Source organism: Maniola hyperantus, chromosome 14 (assembly GCF_902806685.2).
Source record: "Maniola hyperantus chromosome 14, iAphHyp1.2, whole genome shotgun sequence".
In the NCBI taxonomy this organism is placed as follows: domain Eukaryota; kingdom Metazoa; phylum Arthropoda; class Insecta; order Lepidoptera; family Nymphalidae; genus Maniola; species Maniola hyperantus.
The window spans coordinates 12,519,765-12,545,003 of NC_048549.1; the positions used below are offsets into that span (position 1 = coordinate 12,519,765).

Here is a 25,239-nt window from a genome sequence, read left to right on the forward strand (position 1 = left end):
TGAAAGAGATAAATACTAAGCAAAAATCTAACTAGGGAATCCGATATTTTACGGCTTGTAAGGTGTAGGACGTAGGTGTATGTTACTTACATTAGCTGTTATGTTTTTAACTTAAATTAGTACTTAATAACAAAAGAAAAATTAGCATTTGTGACGATCGAACCTTTGTATTTACGAACGTATTACGGAATTTATGTGAATAGTACCTACTTACGCTATATTATGCCAATTCTTAAAGGGAAGCCGATAGGAATCGTGTTATATTGACTCTTCGCCGCTGCTACCTACCTTATTTTGTAGAGTTTAGATGCCAACCATTTAGGGCCTAAACTCATCTGGCATCTAAATAGTAAAATAAAACTATTAATTTTACCCTACATTTTAGGGCAAAAATCAATATTTTTGTTGAACTTGGTTATAATTCATCTTTTAAGAAGAGACTCGCTTCCTGAATTGAATTTCGAGTTTATACATTCACTAGGCGGTTTACAGCGGAGGTCGCCTTGTCCTGATGACATTGTATAATTGGAAAATGACCGACCTCCAAGCGATCTATTCAATAGCTATGAGACATGCGAATCTGCTGTGGGAACATCTTGTGAGAGCTTAATGATAATGAAACCAACTTGTAAGATCGCGAGAACGTTTATTGAAATCACACCATATAAAACCATTTGGATACGAAATAAGATTAAATTAAAAATAATTCTGATATTGAGAAATCGAAATTAACAGATTGCATAATCACAATTTTTCATTTCAAAAAAACTAGAAAGCAATCCCGGGTATTGCCATGCAAGAACTAAAACTGGAATTTTAAGCAATTGGATTGAACTTAAAATCAAGTTTTATGGCGCAAGGCGTACGACAATCTACAATGTATTGATCTCTAGCTTGGACGATATTGTTGAAGTAAACATTTCATAGTAGTAATCATTAACTCTACAACGATTGAATAACATTATTTATAATACAAAATTAACAAAATATAGGCATGTCAGTGTAGCATAAAATAACAACTAAAAATTTCACCGTCATGCACACTCGCGAGTTCAACCGTAAAAAATATAAGTCATGCGTTAGAATGTTTAGTGTTTGTTAGTCAATATTCAAAAACAACAAAATAAAAACTACTTAAAATATAAAAACTAACGCGTGAACCTTCGGACCCGAAGGAAAAAGGAAAAACGTTGAGAAGATCAAATGATAAGTCAACGAACTTACAAAATAAAGAAGCATTCTTTCTTTTTCCTCTGGGGCCTCATCATGATCTAAGATAATGCTAACAAAAGATACAAAAGTGGATTACTCCATGTTACAAATCGATTCTCCTAAGAATGCACGAAATTGCAGTAAAAGACTATCACGTAGTTTAAAGTTAAAAGTAAATAATAAAAAGATTCTAGTGATGAGGTTTTATTGCAATTTTCGTAGAATTCGTCGCGTGGTAGGATGACAATAATAAAATATGATTCGTAGTAGGTAACATAAAGAACAAAGAAATAACATGGTGGATATAAGCTTATGGAATACAGGTATAATCTGCAGCAGACAGTAGCGTGTTATCTGAAACAAAGGAAAAAAGCAAAATCAAAATAATGTTAAGGCCTAAGAATAGGACCTCAAATAAAGCATGATAAATCATTAATTATATTGTACGTTGATAAGACTATGTTAGAAACAACAACTGTACAAAGTTTCAACTCAATCGGATGAACGATGCACGAACGTTGCGGCTATCTATTTTAATCTTTACAAATTGGCGTAGGTAGGCACATGAAAAAATATTTAATTCAGATATCGAAGTAAATGAAAGAAAAGAAATGTTATAAGAAAATCGTGGAGAAAAGTAAATAGATGAGCAACATTTATAATAGTCCCATATCATCTGCTTCATCAAGTTAAAGGAGATTAACACTGGAATTCATAGTCAAGATAGAGGCTTCTTTAGGGGAGCATTCAGAGGACACGTGTCATACTCATATATGCAACCTTTATGCATTGCCTTTAGGTTGCATATGACACAATGTCGTCTGAATGTTTTTTAAAAAATCAAATACAAGTTAGCCCTTGACTGCAGTCTCACCTGGTGGAAAGTGATAAGCCTGTAAGGGGTATATCAGTTTTTTACTAAACTATACTCCTCCTCTAAAGAAGCCCCTGTCTTGACTATGAATTCCAGTGTTAATGTATGGTATTCAGCTTGGCGTTGCAGAATTTCAAAGGAATTCGGCGATTGCAAAGTTACGATTGCGAACGATGAGGTTGCAGTTACAATCAATTGTCCCAGATCCATTGTAAACTATAAGGGTCAGCGCACACTAAGCGTCTGAGTGATGGTGAGCAGACTAGGCTCACGAGTGGCAATGAGTAGAGACACAGTTCATGACAGTTAGGGAAATTGTAACAAAACATCGAGGCCTCGATGTCACTGGCAGGCGTTAAATGTTACCTTTGAAATAACTATTTTTCTTTTATTTCATGTCACTTATAGCCTAATATTTAACATATCGTCGATTCAGGAACAAACCGGGAGTGCCCGCACTCATTCTGGTAGAGGCGCGGAGCCACGAGTTAGGTTGACCATAATAATATGGGCCGCATAATGGGGTCACAGTAGCGCGCGATATGTTGACCGTTTGAGGATTGTGAGCTGTTTACTTAGCCTTTATAGGGGTCTCATTCATCCATTTGATATTTATATTACGTACTTGCACTTGTCTTATGGACTCTATCCCGATAATGACGGATCAAAGTTACCATAATGCAATATTATGGTAACCTTGACCCGCCCGGGGTGATTTAAATTTTTAATTTATTATTGAGTAACGATTTGAACCGTCATCACAATCATATCATTCTCAACCCATCGCTGGCGCACGGATCTCCTCTCAGAATTAAAAAGGCTTAGGCCATTGTCCACCACCTTGGCCAGGTATGGATTGGCAGACTTCACACACCTTGAAGAAACTAACAAATCTGAACTGTAGTGTACTGTAATCAAAGTAAAAAAACGTGAGACGCTTCGATGTCGCTCCGCTCTGTTTGTGAGCGTTGAGCTTAATGATTAATGGTTGATCCTTGATTCTCCAAAATGCAGGCGAAAACTAAGAACACCCTTAAAATATTCCGATGTCATTATACCATATCAAATTTGACAACAAAGTCGAGGAAAGGGGAGGAAATAGAAATTAATACCCCTGGGATGACGCCGCAAGTTTGTGATGCTCACAGTTCGATGCGTGAACACCAAAAATGGTTTATTAATGAACATATTATATTATTGTGTTACAAAAGATTATTTTATTTGCAATGCCATTGAGTGTTTCGACCATTAAGTATACTTGAAAGTACCCTTTAATACAAATAAAGGTGATATAAAATGCGGGTTTTCCAACAGTATTGCAGTCTAATCTAGAGCTAGATTGCTGCTGGTATAATGTGAAACAGCTTTTCTAATTCCATGCTTGGAGTTTCTCTTCATAAATGAGAAGATCCGTACTTAAGAGAACCAGAGTAACCGACATAGTTCAGCGGGTTGCAAACCTGAAATGCTAATGGGCAAAGCACATAATTTTAATACTGAAGGAGGCCGCAGAGCGGGAGCGAGAGCTGGACGTTGACGCCCGTTCGCTCCGCAGAAGACAGGGGAGAAGAAGGAGACATTACGCTCACCTTCTCTTGCCCTAGGTATTTGGTGTAAACCTGTGCCGGTTCAACGTCGGGACGTCTTAGTCGTATCCGATACCCGGGATCCTGAGACGCCTCATACTTGACGTGGACGGTACCGCTGGGTTCTTTAGCGGGTATATGCTGTTGTGTGCCAGAGAGTCTCACAGTGCCAGTGAGTCCCACATACCCGCTCTTGTGCGGAATGCGTAAGTAATTGCATTTTTACACACGGAAAAAAGGGAACATAATTTGGAAGACAAGGTTAATGTAAGTGAACAGTATGTTCTTTTTGAGAATAAACTTCTTTTTTTGAGAATAAATTTCTTTTTTGAGAATAATTTTTACTAAACAGTAATTTCTTTAAACCGAAAACAAGGTCTAAATCTGAATTAAAAAGTACTTCTGTATGTTCATCTCCACTAGATAAATAGTTCAGACCATAGCTTCGTTGAGGCAGCAATTCTAATCTAGCCGAGGCTGCCTCAAGTGTATACGAAACTTTAGAATAATGCAAAATAGGTATAAAACAAAGACGCTGATAATTATTTTAATTTTCATCAAGACAAAGGAGTTATATAAACTCTAAATCAAACAAAGACGTATTCAGTAGAGTTGGCATAGCAACAGCGATAGACCAGTTATCAAAAAACGGCAGACGTTATCAATCAGTTTCGTCATGATGGCCTCGATTTGGCCCGCGCCTCAAGATATCGCCGCGATTTCCTCCGTTTCCTTATTCCGCCGGTATTATGACCAACCGTGTGAATGTTGATCGCATATTAGCCACGTGCGTACCAAGAACCGCAAGTGCCGAACGGAAATCAATTTCAAGAGTGGAGAACCTTGAATCGATGCTGTCACATTGGCTGGTAATAGTGCTGCAGTAGCGGGAGGTCGAATGTGCCTGTGCCTCCTCTGTTTCTGACGTACTATCGCTGTACCGGTTGACGTATTTATGTGAAAAAGCCTAATATAAATCAAGTTCAAGAAGGTTTAGTAAGTTAAACTGATGTTTCGTTCATCAGACGAAGAGAGCTCATTGAGTACCTATTAAAAATTAAGATGTTTGTTTACATAATGATTTATGATGGTTTATTATAGTTTATTTTTACTTTATCATAGTTTTATTGTGTAAAAAGTTTCTACTTCAGTTTCGAATAAAGTATAAGTACGCGCCCGGTCGAGATCGCAATCGGGGAGGGAACAACCTGCACACTCACATAGCCCCCGCGCTAACCCGGCGCGGGTGACGTACGGGTGTGCAGGGCGTCCCCCGCCTCATACCCCGATTGCCATCTCAACCTGTCGCGGACTATAAGTACGCGGTACGAGTCGCATGCCCACGCGGCAAATATTCGCATTTGCAATGCGGCTCGCTGGTAATGTGCGATCACTATAATAATAATTTTGCTATAATAAAATCAGTCGCAAGGTTATAGCAATAAAGATTATAATGCTGCAACGCTCTTTTGATTTTGTGGTCAAATCCAATTAGCTTAAGTGCCAAACTTCAACAGTCTATCACGGATAATGGCTATATCATTGAGTTTTTTGATATTATTTAGGGAAAGGAGGTTTATGTGATTTTAGATTTAAGGGACCGCTGCCAAGTACGTCCCTTTATTTGACCTTAATAACCCATAGTTAATAAGGTTCTTAAATTGTATTGTTGTCTATAAATATGTTTTAGATTATCTCATTAAGCTGAGCTTTCAGATGCCCACAATTCTTCGGAATAGTATTAGAAATCACGTCACGCATTGGCTGACACTTTAGTGTCATGGCAACTCCTGCCAGACATCCTTAAACTTTAACAGAAGTTACCACAACACTAAGACACTACACGGCTGAGATCTATAGAGCGCACTTTCACTTTGCTCAGACTTAAGATTGAGTTAAAACGAGACAAATTTAGGTGAGGGTTATACATCTGTCTCGTTTTGACTCTGTCTTAAGTCTAAGCAAAGTCAGAGTGCGCTCTATAGATTTCGCCCTAAGTGTTTAATCGAGAACATTTAAATAAATTATTATCTTTCACATAACTACTGCCTGGCAAGTTATAGAGTTTCGTATCTCCAGAGAAATAAAGCAACCCTCATAGGATCATTTCGTTGTCTGTCTGTCTGTCTTTCTGTCTATTGTGTTTGTCATGACCCATCAAAGGAAACATAACCTATTAGGGTACTTCCCGTTGACCTAGAATCATGAAAAGCAGGCAGCATTGCCTTTTAGCATAAGTAAATGGAAAATAACGAAAACCGTGAATTTGCGGTTACATCAAAAGTGTTATTTCTTGTACGATGGCACGGAACCATTCGTGTACTGGTTTACGTGACTGGTTTTTTGTTGCTGTCATGTGGCCCATCTGAATAGATACAATCACTACCCCTATTATAAATGCGAAAGTGTGTTGGATTGTTGGTTTATTAGTTTATTGGTTTGTCCTTCAATCATGTCGCAACGGAGCAACGGATCGACGTGATTTTTTGCATGGGTATAGTTTAAGACCTGGAGAGTGACATAGGCTACTTTTTATCCCGGAAAATCAAAGAGTTCCCACGGGATTTTTAAAACCTAAATCCATGCGTACGAAGTCGCACAACAGGTCACACACGCAATGTTGATTATGCCAAAACTGCTGATATTTCTAGGTTGCCGTAAAGCAACTCAGCTGCAACCTAGAAAACTTTAAATGATAGGTATTGTACCCACTGTTGCGTAACAAGAAACACAATCAATAATAACGTATTAATTAAAATCAGCTTTCAGGCAATCCAATCAAATTACCAAGCGAATAGAGTCATAGCTAATCAAACTTTCAGAATCATCAAAACGAAAGTTACATCGATTTCAAAAACGAATCGAATCGATTACTCGTCACGATAAACGAGACTCCTTTGTTTAAAGCCTAAAGCACACTAGTAGCGCAAAGAGAGTACCTACATATTTCGACGCTCGAATTCTATCAACGTACCTACTCTCTATGAGATGTAAAATCTTATACTAAGATACATCCCAGTTTCTTAAAATTATAAAAGTTATGTCTAGCTTAAAAATGTATGCCCAACATTGAGGGAACTCTTGGTTATTCCTGAATCGACGATATGTCAAATGTTAGACTATGGGTGACGTGAAATCAAAGAAAAATACGCTATTCATATTCAAATGTAAGACCATTTGACGCCCACCAGTGACGCTGAAGCCTCAACGTTTTATTACAAGTTCCTTAATTGTCGTGATTTGTGCTTTTATTAAAGGTATGTCCAGCTTGTCCGGCGTGTCCGGTTTTTGTTTTTGTCCTTTCCGTTACAAGTTAGCAATTTTGAATAGTGGTTGAAAAGTGATGATGTGTGTGAAGATAGAAGCGGGCTAACTTACCAATTTCTTAGTCCACCAAACCAGACCAGAATCAATTTAGAAATTAATTCCCAAGGCCCTGCCAGGAACCAAACTCGGGACCTCTCGCTTATAAGACAACAAGAGGTTGTCAAAACCTAGCATGGCAACCGCTAGCTGGATTTTGTTTCAGGCTCAAAACTAAGACAATAATTCTTAACCCTATTTAATATTTACGTCATTGCGAATTCGTCTTTTAATTGATCTATAGAAATTCGACCTGGTGACACAGTGTGCCACAAAGCCAGCAGCTGAACAAATTTGTACAGTTTACACTTTACAGTGAGACCTCAGACGGTGACGCGATCGACAATAATTATATAACTTCTACACTGAATACATAATCATGAGAAGAAACATAATATATAACAGACACGCAAGTTAACAAAAGAATTTATCAATTACTAGCTGATGCCCGCGACTTTGTCCGCGTCGAATTAGGTTTTTTAAAAATCCCCTGGGAACTGTTTGATTTTCCGGGATAAAAAGAAGCCTATGTCACTCTCCAGGTCTTAAAATATACCCATGCAAAAAATCACACCAATTCGTTGCTCTGTAGCGACGTGATTGAAGGATAAACCAACAAACTAACAAACCAATAAACCAACAAACAAACACACTTTCACATTTATAATATGGGTACCTATGGATATCAGTATGGAAGTATGGATGAAGAACAACAATCAATGAGTCTATAGCATTTTCCCCGTTACGCCGAGAGCGTTAAATACTAACACCCGTATTCATAATCATTACTATGAAATCGCACAATGTGCTCAAACGCATAGTGTGGATTCCACCAATCAGATTATGGAAAATTGACGTGACAAAATAATCTGATTGGTGGAACCACACACTATGCTTTCAAACGCATTGTGAGACATCATAGTAATGATTGTGAATACGGGGGTTAGTATTTATGTTCAGCACACATCGGACCACGAGTCTGAAGTCCTTGGGAAAGGCGAACGTGACACCGGAACGTAATATAGGTATGGAGGATTTATAACTAGTCGATAACGATACCTTGCGATAACCTTGCGATATATCGTAAAAAAAAGTAACTGCTAAGGATGCGTTTCCACTGAAACGAAGCGGAGCGGAGGCGTGTTTTTCACCATTTAGATTATAAAATCTAAATGGTGAAAAACACGCCTCCGCCTAAGCTAGTCTCTCAATAATGAGAGACTAGCTTAGGCTCGCGACTTCGTCCGCGTGGACTACACAAATTTCAAACCCCTATTTCACCCTCTTAGGGGTTGAATTTTCAAACACCCTTTTTAGCGGATGACTACGTCATGATAGCTATCTGCATTCTGCATGCCAAATTTCAGTCCGATCCGTCCAGTCGTTTGAGCTGTGCGTTGATATTTCAGTCAGTCAGTCAGTCACCTTTTCCTTTTATATTATTTTGATGACTTATTAAAATCATCACATCATCTAACAATAACCTGATTTGTCTATTCAATACGTCTCCATATTTGTCGCAGTGGAAACGCAGCCTAATATCCCTCGTTATCGCCTCTATGAACTGATAGACGTCCCGTGCTAGACAAAGTCTCTTGCAGGGACATCCACATACCTATGTAGGTATTCGCTCATCGTTCATCCGATAGAGCTAAACTTTATACACTTGGAACTTGTGACAAATTTCTGACATACCTAGTATAATCAACGTTCATTTAAATCACCTAATTAGTATTTACTAACGTAAGTGTGCAACAATATTACAAAAAGAATGCGCCTAATGCATTGTTTTAGTGGTCTAAACCATCTTCGCATTATTGCCTTTCTAATGAAACTGGTTTGGCACACATCGGTTGCATGGTTTCAAAGTATAAAAGACATAGGTAGAAACATTTTTGTGTTTTATATTTTTAAAGATTTCTTACCATTGTTGAAAGTGGTAACTTGCAGCTCCTTTGGTAAGATATACTGCGGAGCCAAGCCTGAAACAAAAGTGAAATAGAATTAGAACTGTGCTTTGTAAGTCAGAGGACACGGGTTCGATTTCCGGTTGAGTTAATTTATGGTGCATGTTGGTTCTACTTACTTCGAAATAATCTACAAGCTATGATGTAACGCCCGGTAGCATAACTAGCATAACGACGCATTTCGCATGTGGCAGTGAAACATTTAGTGGCTTTACTTTGGCTAATATCTCACTAGGGTCCCCCTAGTCAAGGGTGGTAGTACCTATCCAGGTACTTTATAAAAAAACTCAAAGTAATGTACATCGGCCTTTAGAATGACATTTCGGCTTTGTAGAGCGTTGTCTCTGTCACTCATACCTATTTGACGTTTTGTCGGTCTCATCAACAGAGACAGTGCTCTACGCTATCTCCTTCTAAAGGTCGATGTACATTACTTTTAGCCGCGTACTGTACGTTTCCAGGTACTTTATCAAAAGACCAAAAAGGTCAATTGTGTGTAAAAGTCGCTTATGCGACTGAAACAAATTTCCAACCCCTATTTTACCCTTTTAGGGGTCGAATTTTCAAAAATCCTTTCTTAGCGGATGTGTACCTTGTAAAATAAAAAGCTATCTGCATTCTGCGTGTCAAATTTTAACCCGATCCGTCCAGTAGTTTCAGCTGTGCGTTGATAGATCAGTCCGTCCGTCAGTCAGACCTTTTCCATTTATGCTATATTAGGGACCCGCCTCGGCTTCGCTTATTACAATTTTCATGAGGATCTCTAATATTTTTGAAAATAAAATATAGCCTATGCTACTCAAGAATAATGTAGCTTTATACTGCTGAAAGAATTTTCAAAATCGGTTCAGTAGTTTCAGAGATTACCCTCTACAAACATACTTACAAATTTTAACTCTTTATAATATTAGTAGATATAGATTTAGATTAGCAGACATTGGGGCCGATTCTCTTGTACACAATCTCTAAACTAAACTAAAATGACACGTCTAAATCTATTGCTATCCCTGTCGTAATGTTGCTTGCGGAAAAGGGTAGCACTAGATTTAGACCTGTTAATTTAGTTTAGTTTAGAGATTGCGTACAAGAGAATTAGCCCCAATGTGGCTAATTCCGTTGTACACAATCTCTAAACTAAACTAAAATGGCACGTCTAAATCTATTGCTATCCCTTTCATAATGTTGCTTGCGGAAAAGGAGAGCACTAGATTTAGACCTATTAATTTAGTTTAGTTTAGAGATTGTGTACTAGAGAATCGGCCCCATTACCGAAGTAACAATAAAAAAAATCCATTTAAGTAGGTAGGTAGTTATTATCTTTTACACTGACGTAAGAGAAAGCATAAAAATAAAAATACATAAATCAAGAGATAAGAGAAATTTATATCCACTATCGTACAAGTTACAACCAGGCCGTCTCACTTAGGTCTAGATCATGTCTGGATCTAAAAATATGCCCAACCTATCTGAGAGAAATCAATAAACCCGGCTCCAGCTGCACACAGGCGCAAGTCATTCATTAAGCATACTATATATTTATTACAACATAGCACGCACACACACAAGCTAAACTGCATTGCTATACATTACCATTGAACAGACGCACGCACACTACGATAATAGTCATTGATATAAGAAGTCGTAGATATACATTATCACAGCGTCTTCGCCGGCGAAGACGAGGTCCCCGATTTCTAACGTCACCCGGACGTGGGCTCACGCCACGGCCTCGGGGGCGTACGGACTAACCAGTAGTCCAACAACTCCACCCATCCCAACGTCATCCTAAGCCGTGGTCCGAGCCTCACGGGAGGCGCCCTTAGGAGGACGTTGCCCCCCGACCTCTCGAATTATTTCTTCGAGCCCTAGGGCTCACCCCCAGGCCGAGCTTCGCGCTCGCCAACCCCCCCGGAGACGCTGATAGACTTCACGTACCTTTGAGAATATAACGAGAACTCTAAGGCATGCAAGGTTTCCTCACGATTTTAGTGATATTTCATTGCAATATTATGTTTAAATTAGAGCCTCGATAGCTCAAAGGTTATCTACTTTGATATCGCGTTTTATCGCGATCGTTATGCGATCGCGATCGATAGGCCGGGCGGCGAGTTTTTGAAGAAGTGTACTTACCCAATATTAACATAATTATTTTATACTAATTATGTAATAGTTTTTTTTAATAATTCTATACTAATTATGTAATACTAATTAGATATAAAAAATGCTTTTTTTATTTTTTTTAAAGGCTTACATATTATGATTTTGTAGATCCCAAATGGTAGGGTAAGCAGTGCCTATATGCCTCTATGGCCTGCACGCCACTGACTATATCCATGCAAAAAATCACGTCAATCTGTTGCGAGGTGATTGAAGGACAAACCAACAAATCAAGAAACAAACACACTTTCGCATTCATAACATGGGTAGTGATGTATCTGAAAATGAAGTTTTTTCATTCATAGACGGCCGCAACTGTATCTTAGGTTCTCTATATCAACGACGATACTACGATAGTACGGGCGGAGTACTATAAACGGCGCTACATTTTCCGACCTATATCGAGCGCGGGTTGTAAATGCACCCGTTGCATTTACAACCTTATCCCATTATGTTACAGCTGTAAGTCTGTTGCACTTTCAGAACCAGTTGAAATTGAACTCTACCTCGTTAAAAATAGGATCGATATTTGCTTTGCCATTAAGTTACAACTATAAATCTGATGCAAGTACTTAAGCAATTAAATTTTAACTCTATTTCTTAACTAATAGAGTCGATATTTGCATTTTATGTGAACGTATATAGGTCTGTAGGAACCTAGTCCGATTAGAGCTGTGCAGTCTACCGCGTCAGACGTATCTATTTATAGAGTTTGTACGTTATAGTGTAAGAGACAGTTGTAAAATATCGAGATATTAAATTCAAAGCGAAATTTGTCATCATTGACAGTAATCCCTAACCATATTATCCCTACCCATATTATAAATGCGAAAGTATGTTTGTTTGTTTGTTGGTTTGTCCTTCCTTCACGTCGCGGAGCAACGGAACGATGTGATTTTTGCGTGGAACGTTATAGTTAAAGTCCTGAAGAGTGACATAGGCTACTTTTAATACAAAATCCAAGAGTTCCCGTGGGATTTTGGCGATCTAAACCCACGCGAACGAAGTCGTAGGCATCAACTAGGTTACCATATCGACGGAAATAACGTAATATAATGTTATGTCATTTGACTAACTTTTCCCACGACTTCGTCCACGTGTGCTTTGCTCAACTAAGCTAACTTTCTGGTGGATTTTTTTTTCTATAAACAGCATTAAGCTGCACAGTGTGCTTGCACACAAGTGCAAGCGAGATGGACGAGAGTGTGACGAAAGACTGAGCGAGATTGACAGTGCGATGACGAGCAAGCCAGCACGTATTTGAACACAGGACAGCCGCACAAAGCGCAGCGCAGCAGGGTTTGTTTGTATCTTCATTATAATCTAAGGGTGAGATCTACTACAGAGCGCACTTTGACATTGCTTACTACTTAAGACAGAGTTAAAACGAGACAGATGTATATCTCTCACATAATTTGTCTCGTTTTAACGCAGTCTTAAGTCTGAGCAAAGCAAAGTGCGCTCTATAGATCTCAGCCTAGCCTAATAGCCAGTAGGAGAAGCGATAGAGTATAGCAAAGCGCAGCATAGCTCAGTGTTGATTGACCACCTTTAGACTAGCAGTGGTCTCTTGCGCTATACTGAAACGTTACCGATTTACTAGGCTCAGTACAGACTACAGTCGCGCCCAAGGAGTCGAGAGTAGGAAATACAAGGAACCGAGTCGCGTCAGTCTAGTCTCTATGCAGTTTGATTAAAGTCACGATAAGGAACATTTGACGCCTACCAGTGACGTCGAGGCCTCCACGTTTGATTACAATTTCCCTAACTGTCGTGAACTGTGCTAATGATCAATGGAAGCCTAGCATGCCTAGCATTAAATATTGCGCTATAATTTTGCAAAATTCAACAAACGATCTACTTCAACATAGGCCTAGTAAATGCACAATACGTTGGGCACAACGTCGCGTGTGGTGCCGTGATGGCGATAAGCTATTGTAGATTGACGCATCACAAGCTAGGGTCGTCACCCAATATACAGCACCGCGCTATGGTCGGAAATTGGTTCATTTCAGCAAACGACCTATTCCAACATAGGCCTAGATGTACAATCACGTTGCGCAAAACGTCGCGTGTGACGCCACGATAGCGATAAGCTATCGTTTAGATTGGCATCAGAAGCTAGGGTCGTCACCTACTATACAGCACTGCGCTATGGTCGAAAATTGGTTCATTTCAGTAAACGACCTAGGCTTAGATCAATCACGTTGCGCAAAACGTAGCGTGTGGCGCCACGATAGCGATAAGCTATCTTTTAGATTCGCATCACAAGCAAGGGTCGTCAGTCATCACTCACTATACAGCACCGCGCTATTGTCAGAAATTGGTTCATTTCAGCAAACGATGTTTGCTGCGGTGTTTGTTTATTGCGTTTTAAACAATTAGTATCACGAAAAGAAAAAAACGTCGTGAAAAAACCTGCATGCCTGAGTGTTCTCCATAATGTTTTCAAATGTGTGTGAATTGTTAAGTTTGCCAGTACCTACTCACTTGGCAACGTGGTGGACTATGGCCAAGCCCTTCTCATTCTGTGGGAAGACCCGTGCTAGTAGTTAGCCGGCGATGGGTTGACCATTATGATGAGGATAAAGATGCTTATTAATTTATTTATGGTGGTTGATAACCTTAATTCTATGTTAACCTTAGCGTTACCATATCCAATCTTTACGGGGTATTGGCAAACATTTAGATTAAAAATAGATAAGATACTCTACCAAATCTAGGCTAGCATAATAGGTAGACAAAGCTTATATTGATAACGAGCTAGGTCGTAAAAAATGGCTAGACAATAAAGTGACTGATACCTTATCTAGAAGGCCCATGAACTCTGACGTGTCTTATGATCGTATCGCTAGGTAGGTATGAGCCAGTGGTCGAAAACTGGAAGTATTAGAACTGTTCTATTATTTAGGGCCATAATAATTAATCACCGAGATTGTCCGCTGTCGCCGAAATTCGGTCAGGAGGACATATTATTACGTGTGTGTGTGTGTGCGTGTATGTGTGAGTGTGCAATGAATCCAATCGAGAACAACAAGGTAAACAAATGCAGTTAGTTGGTAAGACGTAACTTGATACATCGGAAATGAAACCGAGAGCATGGTAACATTGCAGGTCGGCCCAGTAAGCGGTAAGCGCCATTGTATGCGTGACCGGGTTCCATGAAGAACTTTCTAAAAAGGACGAGGTAGGTAAGGAGAAAGGATTGCGTAAACGCACATTAAGATGGATGTCTTGAACGGAGATGAGGTCACAGTGCGGTCAGTACTAATGACGTCGCAACTCGCAGTACCATAATATCAAGATTTGGCAATTTATTGATCTGTAACCTAGAAGGTTTAGGCCATAATTACCGCGCTATTAGATAGATGTGTTGTTCATTGCAGAGTTGCTCTGCGCCGGTGTCGCTGCTGCCCGACATCGGCCTGTTAAATGAGGAGATGAGGAGATCCGTAGGAATATGTAACAGACTTAGCTCAGTGAGTTGTGAAGCTGAAGTAGCAATGGGAAAAGGACATATGTAGTTCGAAACCACGACAGACTTTGGGGTCCCAATGAGCTAGAATGGCACGTCGCACTAGAAATCGCAGCGTTGGAAGACTGTCCACTAGTTAGACGACATCAAACGAGTCGCAGGGAATCGCTAGATTCTGGCGTTGCAAGGACATGACGTGTAGAAGTCCTTCCAAGAGACGTTCCTTGACCTCTTGCGGGCTAAGTTGGAAGAGGTAAGGCAATTTAATTTAGCTCGGTTTCTGCGCGGCATTATACCGGAACGCTGAATCTCTTGGCGTGGCTTTGCGGAGAGAGTAACTAGCCCCCACCAGACCGCACCAGAGTCAAATTAGAATCAATAAATTCCTAACTTACCCTTGCCGGGAATCGAACTCAAGACCTCCCACTTATAAAACAACTAACTAGGCGCTAACTGCGCAAGGGAGGCCGTCAAAAACTACCTAGAAGCGCAACATTTTTTAGGGTTCCGTACCTCAAAAGGAAAAATGGAACCCTTATAGGATCACTTTCTTGTCTGTCTGTCTGTCTGTCTGTCGGTTTGTCAAGAAACCTACAGGGTACTTCCCGTTGACCTAGAATCATGAAATTTGGCATGTAGATAGGTCTTATGCAGACATTCGGCGAAAAATCTGAAAACCGTGAATTTGTGGTTACATCACACAAAAAAAATTAAATTGTGGTCATTAACTAATAATTAGTATTTTCAATTTTCAAAGTAAGTTAACAATATCAAGTGCATATCATATGAAAGGTCTTCACCTGTGCATTCTAAATCAGATTTTTATTTATTTTTATGCATCATAGTTTTTGAATTATCGTGAAAAAATGTCGAAAAAATACGACTGTAGTACGGAACCCTCGTTGCGCGAGCCTGACTCGCACTTGACCGGTTTGTTTTTTAATTCAGATCAGATACAAGTTAGCCCATGACTGCAATCTCACATGGTGGTAAGTGATGCTGCTAAGATGGAAGCGAGCTAACCTGATAGGGGTATGACAGCTTTTTAAACCCATGCCCCTTTTGGTTTCTACACGGCATCGTACCGGAACGCTAATTTGCTTGACGGCACGGCATTGCCGGTAGGGTGGCAACTACTAACTAGCCACGGCCAAAGCCTGCCACCAGACCAGACTAGAAATTTATAAATTATAGAATTCCAAACCCCTGCCAGGAATCGAACCCGGGATCTCCCACTAATAAGACCACAGTGATTACCACTGCACCAGGGAGGTCGTCAAAAATCGTATCGTAAAGCTAGAAGTTTGTCATCTAACCACTAGAAATATACATACCAACATAAAATTTTATGTCAATCGGATATGTATAAAGTGACCCAAAGGGTTAAAAACAGTTGACCCCAACCAACAGGAAGTTTAATAAAAGCTTGTATCCATGGTTTTTGACCTTAATTAGAGAAGAGTGCGTGCGACTTCGCCTTTAATTACAGCGTTTAAAATTAAATTCATACAAATATTATGAACGCTCCCTGATGTACCGTTTACGTAGGTAGTGCATGTAACCTAAGGATATATTCACACTAGGCGTTAAAGTACGCTAATAATATTTTTAAAACCTTTTTTTGTTAGTTTTACTTGTTCATATGTTGTACTGCTGTTGAGAATGGTTAAAACGGATTTTTGGGCTAATTTCAAATTTCCCGATTGAGTTGAAAATAAAGATAGGTACAATGTGATTTGTATGACCATAAATAATTATTATGGTACCATTGAGTAACGATTTAGGTGGTAGCAAAGTTGGACAAACGTCAATGGGGACGGGTGAAAACTTAAAACTATAAAATAACAGTGGTTTTTTTGTATTTTCAAATTAACTGAGTATACAATAGGGCTACTTTAGGCCAACCTGCGTCAAATGTACTAATATTTGAGCCTACCAGGGACGTCGAAGCCTCGATGTTTTGTTAGAGGCTCCCTAACTGTGGTGAACTGTGACAACAGCCATTTTTATTTTATTTTTTATTTTTATTGAAAAGGTTCGCTAGCGATTTTTACAAAAATGATCTTAAATTACATAAAGTTAAATTACATGACGTTGTATGTAAAATCATTTGAAAGCAAACACTACATGCACATTCACACACTTTACATGGAACAATTATTAATCATATAAGTAAAATAATACAAAAAGTAGCTAAAACTTTCCGAAATAGTGAAAACACAAAAAACAAAAATTATTCAAGGTGCAATGGTAATTGAATAAATCTAAAACTATAGTAAAGTAAGAGAGAGTACCTAGGAGTAAGAATAGTTAAAAAATAAAAAATGTTTAAAAAGTGATAGATATTTCTGCGATTAATAAGTAGGTACTTATTAATCGCAGAAATGTGAAATGTGTCGCATTGACACAGAAACCGGTGTTTACGCACTTAGCGTCACGCTCCGCGCGTCACAATGGCCGCCCGCCCGAGGACATTGCAGTAGTTAACGAAATTATCGCATCACTGTCATCGGCGATCAAAGCGAAGGGACAAACGCACGCAAATTGTTACAATTTATTCAGTTACCGCGTTCCACAATTGCAGCATAACAGAATAACTGAATAAACATGACAATCCGTTTGTATTTGATCAATTATTATTATTATATTATTGTCCACTAGTTGATACTCACGACTTCATCCGCGTAGATTTAGGTTTTGAAAAAATTCCGTGGGAACTATTTGATTTTCCGGGATTAAAAGTGCCCTACTTAGTCTTCAGGTCTTTAACTATACCCATGCAAAAAATCACGTCGATCCGTTGCTCCGTTGCGACGTGATTGTAGGACAAACCAACAAACCAATAAACCAACAAACGCACTTTTGCATTTAAATAAATAGTTATTATGTATTAGTATGAAGCGTGAAGTATGTTTGGGTACCAAAACTTAAAACGAAAACATAAGCATTGAAAAAAACATGCACAAGTAAAATTTAGTTTGGTCTGAATCAAAAATTTCATTACTGTTTTAAGAATTATTTTCAATAATTAACTATTATTAGAATTATATAGCAATAATTTTTTTAATGTCACGCTGCCATCCTAAATATCTTTATCAAGTTAATTTTTGATCTCGATATCTTGATATATATTTTTTGCACAAGTTGTGTCATTAACACGTTAACAAGTGGACCCGGACGTGGGCATAAAAAATTTAAGGTCCAACTTTTAGGTACCCTAATAATCTTTATAATATCTCAACTTGAAATGTGAATTGCACCACTAATAAAAGTTTACGACATCGAAAGTTAGTTTATTGCCTTGTTTAAATTGCACATTGATTTTATGAAGCTTTTAATAATCCAAACTGTGTTTATAGGCTGGAGTCGAGGATATTAATGTGTTGAGAAATATAGAAAACCGGACAACTGCAAGTCAGACTCGCGCAACGAAGGTTCCGTACTATAATCGTATTTATTCGACATTTTGCACGATAATTCAAAAACTATGATGCATAAAAATAAATAAAAATCTGTTATAGAATGCACAGGTGAAGACCTTTCATATGATACCCCACTTGATATAGTTATCTTACTTCGAAAATTGAAAATACTAATTATTAGTTCATGACCACAATTTAATTTTTTTTGTGTGATATAACCACAAATTCACGATTTTCAGATGTTTCCCCGAATGTCTGCTACCTGCCAAATTTCATGATTCTAGGTCAACGGGAAGTACCCTGTAGGTTTCTTGACATACCGACAGACAGACAGACAGACAACAAAGTGATCCTATAAGGGTTCCGTTTTACCTTTTGAGGTACAGAACCCTAAAAACGATCTAATCACGTCGCACGTACAAGGTACAGACTCTCCGTCACTCACTCAATACAAACTTAGTTTGGTTTTCACTTAGCTCGGGTGACCGTTGCGCGTTGTGGTGATAAGATAGATGACTTGAAAAAATTGTCACGTCATTTTTTTTAAATCGGATTGGTGCAAAAAATATATAACAAGTTATCGAGATCAAAAATTAACTTGATAAAGATATTTAGGATGGCAGCGTGACATTAAAAAAATTATTGCTATACTAGATGATGCCCGCGACTTCGTCCGCGTGGATTTCGGTTTTGAAAACCCCGTGGGAACTCTTTGATTTTCCGGGATAAAGAGTAGCCTATGTCCTTCCCCGGGATGTAAGCTATCTCTGTATTAAATTTCGTCAAAATCGGTTGAACGGTTGAGCCGTGAAAAGCTAGCAGACAGACAGACAGACAGACAGACACACTTTCGCATTTATAATATTAGTATGGATAATTCTAATAATAGTTAATATTTACGTTATTGAAAATAATTCTTAAAACAGTAATGAAATATTTGATTCAGACCAAACTAAATTTTCCTTGTGCATGTTTTTTTTCAATGTTTATGTCTTCGTTTTAAGTATTGGTTTACTGTACACATCTCCTCTCCGCTCCGCTTAGATGGATACCAGACGTGAAGATTTGAAAATGTTGAACCGTGTTACTCTGAAATTTATTTGTTGAAGGAAGTGAAACTTGTATTTTTAAAAGAAATCTGTCAAATCACAGACATAGACATTAGTTCCTAGAGCGTATCTAGTACACAATTTAATTGAATTCAATTTGTTAGCATTCAAACGAGAGCCAAACTACGTTTGTTAGGAGCGCATTACGAATAAATCCCTCTTAACACGACACACGTTTATTGTTTTGTTCTAATTTTTTATTAAAAAGAAACTGAGCTTAAATTAATACCACCAAGTTAACGGATCTGAATGAATGAACATCGAAGCGCCGAGAAATTTTACGACAAAAACCCGCGAGAAAAACTTTCTCGGTTGATGCTTTGTTAAGTTATGATGCTCGGGTGAACCGTTAGGTCATTTCCCCGAAACACGCCGAAAAAAAGACGAAATAAGGCAAAGAGTTCCATTCATAAAGACATATGCACCGAACTCTCATGCCTTCAATCATCTTGGTCCAAGATCCCATTGCCGCCAGACCTTCCGTATTTTCTGAGAAACAAAATGTGTGGGAAAGAGTAGCGCTAGTGTGTACTTTTAATGTACGCATATTTGCTAGCTTGTAGTTGTACTTGTACCTCGGGTCAATTCAAAGATATCGGTTGGTAAAGGCACCTACATACATTACCTACTCACTTTTCTTAATGTCCGAGTGATTATTTTATGTATATTTCCTAAGTATCATGATATAAAAATTACGACTCAGACTATAAGTAAGATAAACTATGTTATTTTTTGCGAGATTTAAAGCGTCTGGCGGAAATTACCGCCGACAGGAAGTGTCTGGCAGAACTGAATAATAATTATTAACAATATTCTGTAAACCCTACATGAAAATCAGCAGTTAGACTTTAAGAAAAGTGAGTAATTTTTTAAATAGGTACTTTCATACCTATAAATTGGCCCACGGTATAACCTAGCAGATATGCGTACGTTAATAATACACACTAACACTACTACTATCCCACACATTTTGTTTCTCAGAAAATAAGGAACGTCTGGCGGCAGTGGGATCTTGCTCTATCTGTGTTGTCCTGCGGTGGTCTTTGAATAAAAAATGCAATAAATCTTTTCCCTCCGGCTAAATGAAAAAGCAGCCACTTAGCGCTTTAAAAACATTAATAAAAACATAACCTACCTAATACTGATGACAATGGCACCGATTCTAAGCACAACCTAATTTTAGAGTATTCGCACCCTCTTCTTACTATTGTAATATGAAAAGGACAGAAGCAGTTTGACATTTCTAAATTTAATTTTTAGATAGTAAACCCGTGATTTTAGCACGCACTCGCGAACCTACTGTTTAAATTTGTATTGTGCACTAAAATTTAGAGTCTTTAAATGTGAAAGTCATGTTCCGTTCCTTTTTTAGCATTAGTAAAAAGAAAAGGATGCAGATACTCTAAATTTAGTTTAGAGAGAGACTAGAGAATTGGGGCCAATAGCGTTGTTAATGATCGTTAGTTCAAATTTGATGTGCTATGCTCGTTGCATACTAATCGATCCGAAGATGAATCAAACAATAAGAGAAATGTAGGTTGAAATATTTGTTAAGACCAAATAGATACAGGGAAATAGTGTGGGTTACAAACTTGTTAGAAAAAAACGCATCTCACGACTTCTGAGTGGTTGGTGCTAGGAAAAAATGTGAGTAAGCGCAAGTTTATCCCACATAAGATGGGTTCAAGATAAATATTGACATGTACTGCAAAGCGATTGTGTAAGAAAAACTAATTCATCGTTATTGTAATCGTCAAAAAATTCTGCCCTTTGATTGGTTGATTCGCTGTTTACCGCTGTGTAGCCAATCAAAGGGCAGAATTTGTTGTCGATTACGATAACGATGAATACGTTTTTCTTAGACAATTGGTGGGCTGATTAAGAAAGTTATAATCAAAGTAATAACGCTTATTTTCTTAATTGGGTCTTCAATTTATTTAGCACGTACTTAATAAGATTACATTTATTAGAAGGGGTTGAATTTTCACAAATCCTTTCTTAGCGGATGCCTACGTCATAAGCTATCTGCATGCCTGATCCATCCAGTGGTTTGAGCTGTCCGATCAGTATAGATTAGTCAGTTAGTCAGTCAGCTTATTCTTATATATACATATTATATTGATTTACTAAAACCAGATATGAATACATCACTCAAAATATCCCACCCTATCCCACCATAAATAAATCCCGACACACTTGTCCCTTTTCAATTGGATCAGAATAAAGTATCCGTTTATTATCCCAATATTTTGCGGTCACCATCCCGGGAGATTCCCACCGGGCCGTGAACGAATTATTTCGATGTAACCACCTTATCGCCTTCGCTGCAAACAACACCCAGACATACGGTGGGAAAATACAGGAAATAATTCTACAAAGGATAATGACCTTAATGTTAAAGGAATAGAGTCGTCAGGTAGAAATTTTCTTCTGGTACTTTGTGTTGCAAAGTTGATAGCGGCTTCAGAGCACGTCCCGAGGAGCCCTAAATCTATAAACTAGCAAAAAACCAATGCGCCTTCTCGGAAGCGCCCGGTCGTGATTGAATCTTTCATCTCGGTCCGTCATACAGACAGACGATAGATATGTATAGAGAAAAAAGGCTTTCTGTTTTTGTGTTTGGCTTATTAGTTTTTACTGCTATGCTATGGGATGAAAGTAGCTGCCTAAAGAATAGTCTGATAAAACGGATATAAGTTCATTGGCGATACACATGCTATACAGGTATTTAATGGCGCTTCTGGATCGAAATGACCAATTAACAGGTTTTATTGTAAATAGCAATAAAATAGGTGATACCAACGACTTGGAATAACTAGATGGCGCATGTTTACTAAATAATTAAATATGTAGTATGAAAACCAATCGTGCCTGTGTTTTTCTACGTAGGTACGCTACGATAACGTCACTCGAGTCATTTAGTGATGATAACTGATGATGACTGACAACAAACTTCGTCAGGAGAGAGGACCAATTTTTCGTATTTTTAGAAAGAGGATAAAAAAAATTAAAAAAATACATATTGTATAATTTGAAAAAAAAATTAAAAATGCGAAAGTAGCCTTTCACAGCCCAACAGTTTAACCGATTTAACTTTTCACCCCGGCAGAATATTTTTTTGTCCTGGTAAATCAAAGAGTTCCCACGGAATTCTTAAAAGCCCACCGATTTATATGAAAAATGGTAAAGACGTAGCTTTCGTACCGGAAATTGACAACTTTTTATCCCGGAAAAACAAACAAGATTTTTAAAAAACCTAAATCGACGCGGACGATGTCGCAGCCATATTGTAGTTTTTGAATAAAATAGGCGCTTAGGGCGCTTGGCTCAAATTTGGGCACGCCTAGAAGGACGAGCTGCGGTATCTAGCTTACCTTATCCATGTCTATGGGTGATATAGTATTTTCGTGTCGTCATTAAAATAAAAGCTCCGAGATACCTATTAAGATTTATAAGTTACATCGATTTTTATGGCTTGTAACTTTAATGTGGGAATTTCTATGCAAACAAATTGATAGCCGTATATTTCTGTATATTTTAGCAGCGTACATAAGCTTACGAAACTTTAAAATATAGTATGTTCTTTATTTATTAATGTGTAATGTGTTGCAAAATGTAACACCTTTTTAGTTCTAATCAAAGACTTATTTTACGTGTATTATCTGTCCCGTTCGTCCTTTTTTTTTTATTCAGGTACAAGTTAGCCCTTGACTGCAATCTCACCTGGTGGTAAGTGAAGATGCAGTCTAAGATGATAGCGGGCTAACCTGGAAGGGGTATGGCAGTTTTTATTAAACCCATACCCCTTTGGTTTCTACACGGCATCGTACCGGAACGCTAAATCGCTTGGTGGCACGGCTTTGCCGGTAGGGTGGTAACTAGCCACGGCCTAAGCCTTCCACCAGACCAGACCAGAAATTTAGAAATTATAAAATTCCAAACCCCTGCCAGGAATCGAACCCGGGACCTCCCACTAATAAGACCACAGCGCTCACCACTGAAAACTGTCCTTCTGTCCGTCTGTTTATCACACCTGCTAATTCAGCAACTATAAATCCATACTAACATTATAAATACGAAAGTGTGCCTGTCTGTCTGCTAGCCTTTCACGGCCCATCCGTTCAACCGATTTTGACAAAATTTGGTACCTACAGAGATAGCTTGCATTCCGGAGAAGGACATAGGCTACTTTTTATCCCGGAAAATCAAAGAGTTTCCACGGGATTTTTTAAAACCTAAATCCACGCGGATCAAGTCGCTGGCATCAGCTAGTTCCAATTATAAATAAAAGGGATTTGGTTTTCAGACGATAACAAGCAAAGAAACAACACAATTTTTTTTATTTAGGATCCAAACTATTTTAGGCTTGTCTAAGTTACGCAACCCTCGGTGAACGACTAACTTGCGCTTGGCCGGTTTTTTGAATCAGAAGTGTAACACTAATCTTTATAAAAAGATATCCGGTATCAAACACTGGTGACGATCCCACGCCACGTCCGCATCGTTCCAATAAAATAACCTACAATTTGTATTTTTTTCATTATCATAGACATTATCAAAAAATTAAACACATGTCTAAACTTTTTTACGTATAAAGGCAAATCGGAAACGGATTTGTCGGGTTGGATTGCTTTTCCTTTACGATTGTAATATGTTTTTTATCGAAAGGGTTACGCTTGACTGCGATGCGATCTCATGAGATAGTAAGATGTATTCGAAAGATTCAAACATTAACCTAGGAGCGATATGCAATGCCCATATATGCTTGATCATTTAGCAGGTCATAAAGTTGTACATTTTAGGAGTAGAGTGGTCAGCGGATTGCTAATCACGGCTGATGCCTTGCAAGTTGCACCACTTAAACACCAGCAAACTTCAAGACTGCATTATAACCTACTCTTTGGTGTGATTGCAGTCAAGGTAACCCTATACCATCATGATCAACCCATGACCGGCTCACTACACAGCCCGGGTCTCCCCTCTGAGGGATTGGCAGACTTCTCACACCTTTGAGAACAATATGGAGAACTCTCAGGCATGCAGGTTTCCTCATGATATTTTCCTTCACGATTAAAGCAAGTGATTTTAATTAGGCGGACGTCCTAACCACTAGGCTACCACAGCTTCAAGGCAAGTCTATATAGTTAAAATAAAGTGGTGCATCATCAATTTTTACCTGGCATTGCGTAAAATTCCTTAACGCTTTCGATAATTTTGAAAGCAACCATCCACAGGATCATAAATAAACCCGGGGACGCGTTATTTATCTATCGGCGCTTGTCAAAACATTCACATAGATCAAATTTGACAGTGACCCAGAGATAGGGCCCCGACAAAAGACTTCCGCCCCGAAAAATATTACTCGGAGGCGATAATCGGTTTACGGAATTCAAATGGCTTAGAAAATAACCGGACATTAGTGTTGGGTTGGTAGCGCTATATCAAATGATAGGGTTGGTTAAGCAATATTGATTTAAGGCTAGTTTAATCTTTTAAATGTGGCATATTATTATCATCATCCTCATCATCGTCAACCGACAGACGTCCACAGCTGGACATGGGTCTCTTGTAGGGACTTCCACATGCCACGGTCTTGCGCCGCCTGAATCCTGCGACTCGTCTGATGTCGTCCGTCCACCTAGTCTTCTGACGCTGCGTCGTCCGGTGCAAGGTCGCCATTCCAACGTCTATCGGTTTTACGAACTATGTGCCCTGCCCATTGCCACTTCAGCTTCGCAACCCGTTGAGCTATGTCGGCATATTATATAGAAACACAATTACTGAGTAATCTGATCAAATGTCTGCATACGATGGAAGATTGTGAAATCGCTCAGTCCTTTAACAAAGACTCGCGATAAGAGAGGCATATGTGCGCCGCTTACCGGTTTCAGAAATTTTTGCTGAGGCTCCCAGTCTTGTCTGTCTTCCTAGTATGACACGGGCGGGACCAATGTATCAGTCAACGCACATTGCGACCCACATTAGGTCGCCCATTCCCCGATCAGCAGCGTCAATCCATTAGGTCAATTTAAGGTTCATATTAGATTCTTCACAATTAAGGTTTCCAAACGGTA

General features: G+C 38.7%; 1 protein-coding gene across 2 annotated transcripts in view; it reads right to left on the minus strand.

The window, feature by feature from the left end:
- Positions 1-626: 626 nt before the first annotated feature.
- Positions 627-25,239, minus strand: part of LOC117988434 (mitochondrial cardiolipin hydrolase-like) — a 182,911-nt gene continuing 158,298 nt past the window's right edge. For both annotated transcript variants that reach the window (XM_034975581.2, XM_069503126.1), the window contains 2 exons: positions 8,961-9,017; positions 627-1,566 (listed from right to left, as the gene is read on the minus strand). The gene's annotated coding sequence lies outside the window, so the exon portion shown is untranslated. The remainder of the gene's footprint in view (positions 1,567-8,960; positions 9,018-25,239) is intronic.